Genomic DNA, 16,728 nt, shown 5'->3' on the forward strand with positions numbered 1-16,728 from the left:
TTTGAAAACTCATCCAAAAATGTCTGAACAGCGACCGAGTGTAGCCTGTAGACACACATGAAACTGAAAACTTTGGAATCCAACCTTAAAGACATCTTTAAAATATCAGCACTCGTAATATCATATTCTAAGTATTCACATTCGTAATTACTTCTTACAAAAACTCCAACACCACCCGCTGAATATCGGTCATTTGTATTTGCAAAGAAAGTATAGCCAGGTATAGTAAAGTCACGTATTTCGTGACAGTATATCCATATTTCGGAAACAAAAATTAAATCCGGTTTGATTTTAAATAATACCAAATTACAGAGCAACAAATCAAAATTTTGCCGAAGACTGCGTATGTTTTGATGGACAACAACAAAAGGGTCACTAGTATTACATAACAAATTTAAATCTTTGATTGGGCTGATTACGGAGTGGCTGTTATTATTTAAAAAATCGAAAGAGACCATTTATTTATTATTAATAAAAAGAAAAAAGAAATAAAAAAGAAAACTAACTCACTTTTGACAAATCGTCAAAAGTTCTTAAATAGACAACCACGTCATTATCAGCCTTTTTCATCAAAATACTGCCATTCTTAACCCACAGATATTTATAACTTTTCTCTTTTTTTATTTTGTTTGCCACTGTGAACAGAGCTCGATTGTAGCTGGTGAGACTGTCGTTAATAAATATATTGCTTTTGTTTGTATCACCAAGAACTTCGGTAGTTAATTTTCTCTTCATCCTACGTTTGCTCGAAATTATTTTACTCTTCATTTCAACTGAAGCAAAGTGCACTCGCACCACATTTCTCAAATGAGAAGATTCAGTTCCCTGCTTTATTTTTTTTACATAGCATCTGCTTATGTCGTCAGAAGTGACAGTTATGCCAAAAGCAGAGCCTAAAAGATTTTTTGTGACTTCGCTTGCATTGTCACTTGTTAGTTGCGGCACACCAACAATGTCCACAGCACTGCTGAGCAGTTGCTGTTCTCTCCAGTTCAATAAACATTCCAGCTTGCTCACTGTATCGCACAATTTTGCGTTTTCCTCTTTGAGCTGCTGCACTATGCTGAGGAAATCAAATTGGTTTGAATAGACGTCTACGAATATCGCTTATATCGAAAGAAAATTTCCTGATCCAATGACCATTATAGTTTTTATACCTAAAGAAGTGTGCCAAGATGGAACGGCCGTAACGTTGGAAACACCCATGTGATGCTGTTCAGTCATTTCACATATATTTTAGGTGATACTGTTAAGACTTTAGTTACCCGCTATACCTACTTCTTCGCTGATCGTACGTGACCATTCGACGAATCCTTTTAATGATCTCTAAGCCATTAGATATACGATGAAGTTAAGCCTTTTAGCTCCAGATTTAATCGAAAATTTAATTGTGACTTACCTAGCGATTTCTAACAAAATTTCATCATCTGGCCAAGAATACTGTTATTCAAAATAAAATAAAATATTTTACCTAAAAATCTAATTTTCGCTATTATTCGTTAGAAGCGCTGGGATATTCAGTGACAAAAAAGTCCTGTTAATAGAATAAACATTAATAAAGCTTTTACTCAATATATGCCTCAACCCATTGAACGCGGCTATCGGCTCCTACCTCCAGTTTATTAGATTGTATTCAAAAATCTCTGTATGTATGTATGCATAAGATATGTATTAGGAATTTATTTGTTTGAATTCATTATTAACCAAAATGCAAACTCACTTTAGTGTTAATGATATATATTTTTCATTGCTCATATATTTCTCAGATTATCGTGTGCATAGGTATGTGGAGTAAGGTAGTCATATTAAGTAGTTGTCCGGGGCGTATGAGTAACATTTTACATATATCTATTAGCGTTGCCAAATGTCCCGTATTGGCCGGGACATCCTGTATTTTTCATAAATTTTAAAGTGTCCCGCCGGGAAATACTATGTCCCGGCATTTTGACAATATCAAAATTAGTAAATTATAATCTGCTACGAAACATGGCCATATTTGCTTCGATTGTATTCAGCATGCATGCAACTCTGTAAAGAAGAAAAATTCATCCCTGCTGTGGTTCTGAATATTGTCAATGTTTGACATTTCGCACACCTAAATATTCATTTTGCAAGGCAAGTGTTGTGTTTTAAAATAACGTGTGGGAAATGAATCCATACAATATTGAATTCGCATTAAACGCAGTAAACGTATTAATTGTTAGCATGTTTCATAAAAATATTTGTTATAAGTAAATGAGTTTAAAAAGTTTAATTCTACCTAAAAATTATTTCGCCGAATGAGCAAACCATACAAATATATAGGTGTTTATTATTTTTCAAATGTCCCGGGAAATTTTTAAAAATCCCGGAAATTTGGCTCAAATTTGAGGTTTGTCCCGGGAACCCGAAATAAAGTCTGGCAACCCTAATATCTATGTGTATTAGAGTGCCATAAATCTAAGGGAGTATTCCACGGTTGGTACGTTTTTTTTCAGTTGAAGATCGAAACTAGAGACAAACTATAATTTTTTCAGACAAACCTTTTCTTGCATTAATATTGCGTGTTACAATTCTAGATAAAAATAGAAACCCGCTTTTGATATACTTGTGTAGACATGTGTATGAAAAATCCAAAGTAAGTTTGTCAAACAAACTAAATGAAGATTACACCATACAAAAAAAAACATGGTCACATGTAAATATAAAAAATTACAAACAGTTGTACGAGTTTCATAAGTTTCAAAACAGTATAATCCTCACTATTTTTATATACATACTCGTATAATTAAAATAAGCCTAGTCAAGTTAAGTCAAAGTATTCGCTAATCCGCCCTTCCGAATAACTCTTTTATGTATGCAGTTATGCGTACTTTTATTTATGTATGCCCAAAAAAGTTTTTAAGAATTGCAGTGACGTGTGTGAGTTCCTAAAGCGCCTTTTATATTATTATTTTTTCTAAGGTGTGGTATTTATGCCTAGGTGTACTTATATTCATATTTTCGTAAATTCCTAAAAACATACATACAGTATTCGTATATATTTTTGACCTCAGGTTGAGTCAGAGTTTACAGCAGTATCCTATTCAAAGCATTAAGAAGAAAGAAGAAATGCTGAGTATTTAAAGCTATTCGGTTGGCCAGCAATGTAAACCTTTGGAACTGAAAGCATTTCTGGAATTTCATAATTGCTGGCTTAACTTAATAATAATAGGGTTTGCTATAAAAGGTGGACGGCCGCGAACGTTTTGATATACCACCTTGCCACACCATTCACTGGCATTGCCGCAAAATTTCATCGTAATAAACTTTCTCTATATTTGCATTGAAATTGAACTCAATGTACATATCGTCACGGTTAAATACATATTTACAGACATACAAGATATAGAATAGTGAACATATAGTAGCATGATAAGCACGACAAGGAAATGTCATCTGAAAAATTTACTATAAGCTTACGCTCCACTAAATACACACAATCGGGGGCGGTACCATCGAATAACACAAAACAAAGCGACCGACGAAATTATTAACGTTGGAGTATTTGAAATTTGCATAAAAATGGCATAGCCACAAATAGACCATATAAAATTGCAACGCCGAACAAAGTACGCCTGGTGGTAGAGTTGGCGACTGATATAAGTGTGCGAAAAATCCAAACTCTGCATGCGTTTGTACGGGACAGCAAAAATGCATTCAACAAAACCAATAATATTTGAAACAAGTAAGGAAGAGTAAGTTCGGGTGTAACCGAATATTACATACTTAGCTGAGAGCTTAGCTGCGTTGGTTTCGTAGGGTTTCGTAGATGGTTTATAAGTGGTTTTTAATTCCATATCACATTCTTTAGGGAAATATAGACTAAATTGTAGACCAAGGGTGAAGTTTTTTGGAACGATTTCCCTTCATCCTTTGTCAAATAAGGGAATATCTTCATGTAGGAAAATGAACCTAGGGTAACCCTGGAATGTGTTTGTATGAAATGGGTATCAAATAAAATGTATTAAAGAGTGTTTTAAAAGGGAGTGGGCCTTAGTTCTATAGGTGGACGCCTTTTCGAGATATCGTCATAAAGGTGTATCAGGGGTGACTCTAGAATATTTTTGTACGATATGGATATCAAATTAAAGGTACTAATGAGGGTTTTAAAAGCTAGTGGCCCTTAGTTGTATATGTGAAAGAGCTTTCGAGATATCGGCCAAAATGTGGACCAGGGTGACCCAGAGCTTCATTTTTCGCGTACCGGTAATTTATTTATATATGTATTACCACGAACAGTAATCCTGCATTCCATGCTTCATCTTTTTTTTCTTATTTGGTATAGAATTATGGAATTTTTTTAATTTTTCGTAATTTTCGATATCCGATTTCTGCCATTTTTTATACCAAGATAAAGTGAGTTCAAATAAATACAAGAACTAGGTTTAGTAAAGATATATCGATTTTTGCTCAAGTTATCGTGTTAACGGCCGAGCGGAAGGACAGAAAGTCGACTGTGTATAAAAACTGGGCGTGGCTTCAACCGATTCCGCCCATTTTCACAGAAAACAGTTATTGTCTTAGAATCTGTGCCCCTACCAAATTTCACAAGGATTGGTAGATTTTTGTTCGACTTATGGCATTAAAAGTACTATAGACGAATTAAATGAAAAAGGGCGGAGCCATGCCCATTTTGAAATTTTCTTTTATTTTTGTATTTTGTTGCACCATATCATTACTGGAGTAGAATGTTGACATAATTTACTTATATACTGTAAAGATATTAAATTTTTTGTTAAAATTTGACTTAAAAATTTTTTTTTTAAGTGGGCATGTTCGTCATCCGATTTTGCTAACTTTTATTTAGCACACATATAGTAATGGGAGTAACGTGCCTGCCAAATTTCATCATGATATCTTCAACGACTGCGAAATTACAGCTTGCAAAACTTTTAAATTACCTTCTTTTGAAAGTGGGCGGTCCCACGCCCATTGTCCAAAATTTTAGTAATTTTCTATTTTGCGTCATAAGGTCAACGCACCTACCAAGCTTCATCGCTTTACCCGTCTTTGGTAAGGAATTATCGGACTTTTTCGGTTTTTCGAAATTTTCGAAATCGAAAAAGTGGGCGTGGTGATTTCGTTCATTTTTGATAGCGATCTGAGATGAGTGCCCAGGAACCTATTTACCAAATTTCATCAAGATACCTCAAAATTTACTCAAGTTAACGTGTTTACGGACGGACGGACGGACATGGCTAAATGAATTTCTTTTTTCGCCCAGATCATTTTGATATATAGAAGTCTATATCTATCTCGATTAGTTTATGTCATTACGGATTACCGTTATGCGAACAAAAAGAATATACTCTTGTGAGCTCTGCTCAGCTGAGTATAAAAACCAAAAACTTAATTTGGTCGTACTTGTATCTAGGTTTGTGAAAATAACAAAACAGTTAAACCAAATTTATTCGAAAAAGAATACTGTACTGGACACGTAATAAAGTTCTTAGATTTTGGCTCCCATTTGTGTTTATAGTTCGTGAAAGTAGTTCCACGAACAGGCTCATTCTATTTCAAGAAGTGTAATCTCTGAATTTGTGTGCTATTCAATATGCAGGATTAACAAGTAAGGAAGGCTAAGTTCGGATGTAACCGAACATTACATACTCAGTTGAGAGCTGTGGAGACAAAGTAAGGGAAAATAACCATGTTGTAAAAAGAAGCTAGGGTAACCCTGGAATGTGTTTGTATGACATGTGTATCAAATGGAAGGTATTAAAGAGTATTTTAAGAGGAAGTGGGCCATGGTTCTATGGGTGGACGCCTTTTCGAGATATCGCCATAATGGTGGACCGGGGGTGACTCTAGAATTTATTTTGTACGATATGGGTATCAAATGAAAGGTATTAATGAGTATTTTAAAAGGGCGTGGGCCTAAGTTCTATAGATGGACGCCTTTTCAAGATATCGCCATAAAGATGGACCAGGGGTGACTCTAGAATTTGTTTGTACGATATGAGTATCAAATGAAAGGTGTTAATGAGTATTTTAAGAGGGCGTGGGCCTTAGTTCTATATGTGGACGCCTTTTCGAGATATCGCAATAAAGGTGGCCCAGGGGTGACTCTAGAATTTGTTTGTACTATATGGGTATTAAATGAAAGGTGTTAATGAGTATTTTAAAACGGAGTGGGCCTTAGTTCTATAGGTGGACGCCTTTTCGGAATATCGTTATAAAAGTGGACCAGGGTTGACTCTAGAATGCGTTTGTACAATATGGGTATCAAATGAAAGGTGTTAAAGAGTATTTTAAGCGGGCGTGGGCCTTAGTTCTATATGTGGACGCCTTTTCGGGATATCGCCATAAACGTGGACCAGGGGTGACTCTAGAATGCGTTTGTACAATATGGGTATCAAATGAAAGGTGTTAATGAGTATTTTAAAAGGGCGTCGGCCTTAGTTCTATAGGTGGACGCCTTTTCGAGCTATCGCCATAAAGGTGGACCAGGGGTGACTCTAGAATTTGTTTGTACGATATGGGTATCAAATGAAAGGTGTTAATGAGTATTTTAAAAGGGCGTGGGCCTTAGTTCTATAGGTGGACGCCTTTTCAAGATATCGCCATAAAGGTGGACCAGGGGTGACTCTTGAATTTGTTTGTACGATATGGGTATCAAATGAAAGGTGTTAATGAGTATTTTAAAAGGGAGTGGGCCTTAGTTCTATAGGTGGTTGCCTTTTCGAGATATCGCTATAAAGGTGGGCCAGGGGTGATTCTAGAATTTTTTGTACGATATGGGTATCAAATGAAAGGTGTTAATGAGTATTTTAAAAAGGAGTGGGCCTTAGTTCTATATGTAAAAGGAGGGTAGGAGTGACGGCGAAGGTCGTCATGGTGCGAGGGACGCGACAGGTGCGGAGAGTGCTCCGAAGCAGGTCGCCGCCAGCCGGGAAAGCTCCCGGCGGGTCAAAAGGGCTGATCAGACGGATCAGCGCAGGGGTTTGGTTTCAAACCCCGTAGGTACGGGTAGTTCGGGTAGTGGAGGGGTGTCGAAACCGACACCCAATGCATCCCCATATGGGGCTGTGACAGGGAAAGGCAGAGGTCCGGCGAATGCGACTCCGCTAATTTGGACAGCGAAAGCACTGTTGACGTCCCGTCAATAGCGGGATCTGTCATCAGTGCTAGTCGTCTGGCTGATAGGGCCGAGGAGGAGCTCCTAGCCTCCGAGGGCGAATCATCGATGGCGGGATCCGTCATCAGTGTAAGGCTTCTGTTGGGGGGGGGGGATCTCCTAGTCTCCGAGGGCGAAGCCGCCAAGGATGGGGTGCAGAAGAAGAAGCATTCTAAGGCGGCTTCCGCAAACTTGTTGCTCTGTCTTGAGAAAGGCGGAGTGGATATAGTCCTTGTCCAGGAGCCGTGGCTGAGTAGTAACGGCGGAAAAATTTCTGGATTAAGGACGGGAAAATTTAACACCTTGGTGCATGGGGAGGCAGGTAGGCCTAGATCCTGTGTGCTTATTAAAAAGGAATTTAAAGCTTTTATTCTCTCTAATTTCAGCAATGCTGACGTAACCACGGTCTGCCTCGAGCGAGGCAGTAACGAATTGTGGGTAGTCTCAGCGTATATGCCCCATGGGGACGTAACGGGACCACCGCCTGTGATACTGGGCGAAATCACCGCTGAAGCAAGGCGGAGAGGTGTTGGCGTAATCATAGGTGCCGATGCTAATGCACACCATAGCATATGGGGCAGCTCGGATACGAACACCAGAGGTGAGTCTTTATTTACTTTGATTGTAGATGAGGGACTTTGTATATGTAATAGGGGGAATGACCCGACTTTTATTACTGCGGTAAGGGAGGAGGTCCTGGACCTCACCCTGGTTAGCAGAGAACTGGAAGATCGGATATCTGGATGGAGAGTTCTCAACGAGCACTCTTTCTCTGATCACCGATATATTCAGTTCTCGGTGATTGAAGAACGTCCCGGTAAAATATCTTTTAGGAACCCTAAAAGTACCAACTGGGACTTGTATTGTAGGAAGTTGGGAGAGCTATTGCCTGAGGCGCCTATCGTTGGTTCGGACCTGTCCGAATCTGAAATAGACGGTCTGGTGGAAAACTTCACCTTGGCAAGCAATAGCGCCTTTCAACAGTCCTGCCCACTCAAAACTTACAGGGGAAGGGCAAGCCGCCCTGGTGGTCTGATTCCCTTGACGACCTAAGAGCGTCCAGTAGGCGGCTCTTTAACAGAGCCAGGAGGAGTAAACTACCCTCGGACTGGGAGCTCTATAAGGTGAGTCTGGGGATTTATAAATATGAAATAAGGTTAGCCAAGCGAGATTCATGGCGAAGCTTCTGCGAAAACGTAGAGGGCTGCAATGAATCCGCGAGGCTTAGAAAAATACTCTCTAGGAATCCCGCCCCTCGGGGGTATCTGAGAGATGATGGTGGGGACTGGTCGATGTGTGGCGAGGAGTCCCTGAGACTTTTACTGGACATTCATTTTCCCGATGTCCCAATTGCGCAGGGATCTTCGCTTGCGTGGTCGGCGGTTGCAGGCCATGCAGAAATGCCTGCCATCCCACTACGGGAAAGTCAAATATCCTGGGCTATAAATTCGTTCAAGCCCTATAAGTCACCCGGTCCGGATGGCATCATTCCTGCGCAACTTCAAGGTTCTTTAGGGATTTCCTGCCGCTGGTTGGCCATCATCTACACTAACTGCCTCAGGCTTAACTATATCCCTAAGTCGTGGCACACGGTTAGGGTCATCTTCATTCCGAAGGCCGGCAGGAGCTCTCATGTGTCACCTAAGGATTTCAGGCCAATCAGTCTCTCGTCGTTTCTTCTTAAGACGTTTGAGCGTCTGATTGACCTGTACCTACGAGAAAGGATACCTGGGGGGTTACTGTCGGCTTCACAGCATGCGTACTGCAGAGGCAGATCGACGGAAACGGCTCTCCATTCGATTGTAAAGCAAATAGAGGGGTCTCTAGAACATAAAGAGTATGCTCTAGGTGCCTTTCTAGACATCGAGGGGGCTTTTAACAATGTCTTACCGGGGGCAATCGAAAGAGCTCTGGTGGGTTAAGGAGTCGAAGCGGCTCTGGTTGAATTTATTAGCAAACTTCTATGCGGCAGAATTGTCGCAGCGGAGTGGGGAGGAGCCATAATAAGGAGGAAGGTGTGCAGGGGCACGCCACAGGGGGGTGTCCTATCTCCTCTGCTCTGGGTTGTGGTAGTCAACGAGCTTCTTGTGGTTGTCGGGTGGTTGCCTATGCAGATGACCTCGCTATCCTAGTCAGGGGCAAATTTCTGGGCGATGTTCTGCAGGGATACCTGGATACTGTGGCTAGGTGGGCTGAATCATGTGGATTGGCGGTCAACCCGGGAAAAACAGAATTGGTTCTTTTTACAAGGAGATATAAGATACCCGACTTCAGAACTCCTTCGATTGGAGGGGTACCGTTGGTACTTACTGACAGGGTTAAATATTTGGGAATTGTTCTGGACAAGAAGCTGTCCTGGAGGCCCAATGTGGAAGATAGGGCCAGGAACGCCGCGGTTGCCTTGTACTGCTGCAGGGGGGCTATCGGAAAGAGATGGGGGCTCTCGCCAGGAGTAGTACACTGGCTTTATGAGATGGTGGTCAAACCGATTCTGCTATAGGGGGTGCTGGTCTGGTGGAAAGCACTGGACACGGCGAGCATCTCCAAAATGCTAGTGTCAGTGCAACGGACGGCGCTTATCGGTATAAGTGGCGCTATGAGAACAACACCTACCTTGGCACTGAATGTCATGCTGAATATACATCCAGTAGATATTGCGGGAAAGGCAGCCGCGGCCCGGTCGTTGGTCAGGCTTCGTGATATGGGTTATATGCTTTCTGATTTCGGACACTCTAGCCTTCTTACTAGTTTCGACTTTATCCCGTACACGACGGACTATTGCATGCCGGTGGCCGCTCCCTATACAACCTTCACCCCAGTCATTCCCCCGAGGGAGGAGTGGAGAAGAGGAATTATCTGGGGCATGGGACCGGTTAACTTGTTCACGGATGGGTCGAAGTTGGACGGAAAGGTTGGTGGGGGGGTCTTTTGTCAAGAGCTAAATTTAAGCCGCAAGTTTAAGTTGGCTGATCACTGCAGTGTATTCCAAGCGGAAATTGCTGCGATTAAGGATGCGGTGGATGGAATGCTATCCAGTGCTACCACGGTTAGGGAATTTAACATCTACTCTGATAGCCAAGCGGCTATAAAGGCCTTGAGCTCAACTACAGTGCGATCGAGGGTGGTCTGGGAGTGCCTGACCTCACTTGCGATTGCATCGAATTATTTTACAATTAAGATTATCTGGGTCCCGGGCCATAGTGATATTCCGGGTAACTGTCAAGCGGATCTCTTAGCCCGAATCGGTACAACTGAACCGGATGAAGATGGCTGTAGGGATTTCGGGATTCCGCTATTCTTCCATAGCTGGGCCTCGAGTCGGCTCAGCAAACGTTGGGCGGACACTACGTCTTGTAGGATATCAAGATCTTTCTGGCCGAAAGTGGATGGCAGGAGGTCTGCTGAAATAATTGGGTTCACTAAGGCTCACCTATCAATGGTCATTGGGGTTTTGACAGGGCACTGTCCCATGGGTATCCATGCGGTACGTCTCAATATATTGGAAACTCCATCCTGCTGCAGCTGTATGGAGGATGATGAGGTGGAATCACCAAATCACTTTATGCTTGACTGCCCAGCATTTGCCAGAACTAGGCGAAAGTATTTCGGTCGTGACTCACTTGGATCTCCCGAGGAGCTATCCAAGGTTGAGATCGGGATCACTCGGAACTTTATCGTTGCTACCCAACGATTCTCTAAGTAGTTATATCTACGTCACCGTTAGTTTAGTTTATTATATGTGGTATCACAACGGACCGTCATGTTGTCCAAGTGAGCTTCCTCTACCAGGGAAGCTACCACCCAACCTAACCTAACCTAGTTCTATATGTGGACGCCTTTTCGAGATATCGCAATAAACGTGGACCAGGGGTGACTCTAGAATGTGTTTGTACGATATGGGTATCAAATTAAAGGTATTAATGGGGGTTTTAAAAGGGAGTGGCCCTTAGTTGTATATGTGAAGGCGTTTTCGAGATATCGACCAAAATGTGGACCAGGGTGATCCAGAACATCATCTGTCGGGTACCGCTAATTTATTTATATATGTCATACCACGAACAGTATTCCTTCCAAGATTCCAAGGGCTTTTGATTTCGCCCTGCAAAACTTTTTCATTTTCTTCTACTTAATATGGTAGGTGTCACACCCATTTTACCAAGTTTTTTTCTAAAGTTATATTTTGCGTCAATAGGCCAATACACTTACCATGTTTCATCCCTTTTTTCGTATTTGGTATATAATTATGGCATTTTTTTTATTTTTCGTAATTTTCGATATCGAAAAAGTGAGCGTGGTCATAGTCGGATTTCGGCCATTTTTTATACCAATACAAAGTGAGCAGATAATTACGTGAACTGAGTTTAGTAAAGATATATCGATTTTTGCTCAAGTTATCATGTTAACGGCCGAGCGGAAGGACAGACGGTCGACTGTGTATAAAAACTGGGCGTGGCTTCAACCGATTTCGCCCTTTTTCATAGAAAACAGTTATCGTCCTAGAATCTAAGCCTCTCCCAAATTTCACAAGGATTGGTAAATTTTTGTTCGACTTATGGCATTAAAAGTATCCTAGTCAAATTAAATGAAAATGGGCGGAGCCAGCCCATTTTGAAATTTTCTTTTAATTTTGTATTTTGTTGCAACATATCATTACTGGAGTTGAATGTTGACATAATTTACTTATATACTGTAAAGATATTAACTTTTCTTTTAAAATTTGAATTAAAACAAATTTTTTTTAAAAAGTGGGCGTGGTCGTTGTCCGATTTTGCTGATTTTTAGTACACAAACATATAGTAATAAGAGTAACGTTCCTGCCAAATTTCATCATGATATCTTCAACGACTGCCAAATTACAGCTTGCAAAACTTCTAAATTACCTTCTTTTAAAAGTGGGCGGTGCCACGCCCGTTGTCCAAAATTTTACTAGCTTTCTATTTTGTGTCATAAGTTCAACTCACATACCAAGTTTCATCGCTTAATCCGTATTTGGTAATTAATTATCGCACTTTTTCGATTTTTCGAAATTTTCGATATCGAAAAAGTGGGCGTGGTTATTGTCCAATATCGTTCATTTTAAATAGCGATCTGAGGCGAGTGCCCAGGAACCTACATACCAAATTTCATCAAGATACCTCAAAATTTACTCAAGTTATCGTGTTAACGGACATACGGACGGACGGACGGACGGACATGGCTCAATCGAATTTTTTTTCGATACTGATGATTTTGATATATGGAAGTCTATATCTATCTCGATTCCTTTATACCTGTACAACCAACCGTTATCCAATCAAAGTTAATATACTCTGTGAGCTCTGCTCAACTGAGTATAAAAATATGCCATGGAAACTAGGGTTCGTTCTTATTTCATTTTTAAATTTATATACTCAGCTGAGCAGAGCTCACAGAATATATTAACTTTGTTCGCATAACGGTAATCCGTAACGGCATAAACTAATCGAGATAGATATAGACTTATATATATCAAAATTATCTGGGCGAAATAGGAAATTCATTTAGCCATGTCCGTCCGTCCGTCCGTCCGTAAACACGATAACTTGAGTAAATTTTGAGGTATATTGATGAAATTTGGTATGTAGGTTCCTGGGCACTCATCTCAGATCGCTGTTTCAAATGAACGAAATCGGACTATAACCACGCGCACTTCTTCGATAACGCAAATTTCGAAAAACCGAAAAAGTGCGATAATTCATTATCAAAGATGGATGAAGAGATGATACTTGGTAGGTGCGTTGACCTTATGACGCAAAATAGAAATTTAGTAGAACTTTGAACAATGGGCGTCGCACCGCCCACTTTTAAAAGGAGGTAATTTAAAAGTTTTGCAAGCTGCAATTTATCATATCACAATTTATCAATCACATATCATGATGAAATTTGGCAGGTACGTTAATCCTTATACTATAGGTGTGCTAAATAAAAATTAGCAAAATCGGATGACGAACACGCCCACTTTAAAAAAAAAATTTTTTTAAGTCAAATTTTAACAAAAAATTTAATATCTTTACAGTATAAAAGTAAATTATGTCAACATTCGACTCCAGTAATGATATGGTGCAACAAAATACAAAGATAAAAGAAAATTTCATTTAATTCGTCTAGAATATTTTTAATGCCATAAGTCGAACAAAAATTTACAAATCCTTGTGAAATTTGGTAGGAACATAGATTCTATGACGTTAACTGTTTTCTGTGAAAATGTGCGAAGTCGGTTGAAGCTACGCCCAGTTTTTATACACAGTCGACCGTCTGTCCTTCCGCTCGGCCGTTAACACGATAACTTGCGCACAAAACGATATATCTTAACTAAACTTAGTTCACGTACTTATCTGAAGTCACTTTATCTTGGTATAAAATATGGCCGAAATCCGACTATGACCACGCCCACTTTTCCCATATCAAAAATTACGAAAAATCAAAAAAATGCCATAATTCTGTACCAAATATGAAAAATGAGATGAAACATGGTAAATGGATTGGTTTATTGACGCAAAATATAACTTTAGAAAAAACTTCGTAAAATGGGTGTGACACCTACCATATTAAGTAGAAGAAAATGAAAAGTTCTGAAGGGCGAAATCAAAAGCCCTCTTGGCAGGAATACTGTTCGTGGTATTACATATAAAAATTAATTAGCGGTACCCGACACATGATGTTCTGGGTCACCCTGGTCCAAATTATGGTCGACATCTCGAAAACGCCTTCATATATACAACTAAGGGCCGCTCCCTTTTAGAACCCTCATTAATACCTTTAATTTGATACCCATAACGCACGAGCACATTCTAGAGTCACCCCTGGTCCACCCTTATGGCAATATCTCCAAAAGTCGCCCACCTATAGAACTAAGGCCCACTACGTTTTAAATACTCATTAACACCTTTCATTTGATACCCATATCGTACAAACGCATTCTAAAGTCACGCCTAGTCCCCCTTTATGGCGATATCTCGAAAAGTAGTCCACCTATAGAACTAAGGCCCACTCCCTTTTAAAATACTCACTAACACCTTTCATTTGATACCCATATCGTACAAACACGTTCTAGAGTCACACCTGGTTAACCTTTATGGCGATATCCCGAAATGGCGTCCACCTATAGAACTATGGCCCACTCCCTTTTAAAATACTCTTTAATACCTTCCATTTGAAACCCATGTCATACAAACACATTCCAGGGTTACCCTATGTTCATTTTGCTAAATGGTGATTTTCCCTTATTTTGTCTCCACAGCGCTCAGGTGAGTACGTAATGTTCGGTTACACCCGAACTTAGCTTTCCTTATATGTTATTTATTTATTTATTTTTTTTTTATCAATTAGTGACCAGTTCAGACAAAAATTGCACAGATTTGACTCACAACAACCAACATCATCGTGGGACAATTTCCTGCCACTACAAAAACACAAACAGGTACCATATTCACCAGTAGATCGCCACTCCGACCCTACGCGATCTCAGCTACATTATCGCGGTTATACATACATATATGTACGCAGATGCGCATTTCATATGCATTAAAAATGGAAAAACAAAATTGTAGTGAAATCAAAAATTTTGTTTATTTTTAAAGCTTAACTTTTCAATTAAGGTTGAAAAGTATGCTCAAAAAGAAAAAACAAAAAAACTGCCTTACCGACAGTTTCCAGTGATTTAGATTTTTTCGGTATTTAGGTAGCAATTTAGGCAAACTCGCACACAACCTAACAATACCTATATATGGTATGATGAGAAATTAATCTTTTTCAATATAGTCTCACTTTTCACCATTCCAACACAGCCGGCACTTGAAATTATACCAAAAACATGGATCTTAATAAAAAAACATATTTCAAGTCCAACGACAAGGTATACTCCCAGCTTAAAGGAATACCAATGGGATCCCCTCTGTCGCCAGTCATCGCAGACATAAGAATGGAAGAGTTATTGGACACCAGAACGGCAAAACTTAGTCGTAGGCCGAGGGTAGTTTCAACATACGTTGAAGACCTCTTTGCCATTATACACGAGGACGAGGTACAAATCAGTCCCATTGCGTTAAATTATTTTCATAGAAACATTAAGTTTACAATAGAGTTAGAAGAAGACGAAAATTTTGCTTATTTCAATTCAATGGTAACTAATTAAAGGAACAATCTAAAGTTTAAGTGTTATCAGGAACCAACATCGTCTGGACGAATCATTAAATTCCACTCCAGACACCCGAAGTCGATGACATTGAATACAGCTATATAAGACGAATGTTGCAGATACCAGACCAAAAGTACCACACTGAAATTATAGCAAATGCAACTTCTTTACTAAAGAATCTGAAACGTTCTCATAAAAACCTTGATAAAAAATCGAGATCTGTAACGTGTGTACCTTGATTATCAAAACGCTTCACGAAATCGGATTGCCACAACAAAGAAAAGGGCAAAATTGCCCACAAATCTTCGAGTACATTAAAATATGTATTTAACTAAACAAGGTCCACGATACCCAAAGTTGAAAAAAGCAATATAATTTACAAAAGTACATGTAATGGTAAAACCAATGAACCACGTAACAGCATTTATGTAGGGACAACTAAGGCCAAATTCAAACCCAGATAGGCGCAACATAAGTCCGACGGAAAACGGGGTAAATCTTCGCACATTCAAAAAACAGCTCTCACGGTCCATTGTAAAGCTAGCGGCCACGTACCAAACTTTTAGAAAGCAAGTGTAATCTAACAACGAGAAAACCATACCAAACGCTTTACATAGGAAATGCTGCATATCACCAATACACCGACGAACATTAGAGTCTAATGATTACACTCAACTAAAAAAGTGACCACTGCACATACATCCTCAAACAATTACTTGCAAACGAAAGGACAGTGTAGAACTCCACGTGACGGTGTACGGACCTGTAAAAATACAAAATATTAAACGGTTTTATTTAGCTTGAGTTGACAGGCTGCACGGCCGCACGGCCGTTGTGAACGAATCTTGTAATTGAAATTTAAGTACCTTTCCGATAAGCTACAAGCATGAAACTTGGAATATAGTTCAGAACCCGATGACAATGCAATAATAAGAAAGAAAATCGCCGCTAGGTGGCGCATGGATCGAGATATTCGCAAAAATCGTATTTGTGGCCCGATTTGGCTCATATTTGGAACACTTAATACATACAAGAATTGAAAGCGACCCATCAAAAAAAATCGCCGGTAGGTGGCGGAAGGATCGAGATATTCACAAAAATCATATTTGTGGTCCGATTTTGCCCATATTTGGAACAGATAATACATACATACATGAGTAGAAAGCGACCTATGATGCCCGATTTGGCTCGTATTTGGAACAAATATTGCATACAGTCCGGTAGAAGTGACATCAAAATATTTTGGAGTTGGAGGAGGGACAAGCATACGTGGCGCAGAGTCGAGTAAAGTCTTTGGAAGGATTATGTATTGAGGACTTAGGTTGTAACAAATTGTCAGGAAAGAGTCCTTGTAATAATGAGTCACTAAATAAACTAAATAGAATGGGAAATAATAGGCAATTAAATAAAGACTAAAAACTTGAAAATAAAATAA

General features: G+C 39.7%; 1 protein-coding gene across 2 annotated transcripts in view; it reads left to right on the forward strand.

The window, feature by feature from the left end:
* dpr11 (defective proboscis extension response 11) overlaps positions 1–16,728 on the forward strand; it is an 836,108-nt gene that overhangs the window by 153,431 nt on the left and 665,949 nt on the right. The window lies entirely within an intron of this gene.

Source organism: Eurosta solidaginis, chromosome 1, assembly GCF_040869045.1.
Source record: "Eurosta solidaginis isolate ZX-2024a chromosome 1, ASM4086904v1, whole genome shotgun sequence".
Lineage (NCBI taxonomy): Eukaryota > Metazoa > Arthropoda > Insecta > Diptera > Tephritidae > Eurosta > Eurosta solidaginis.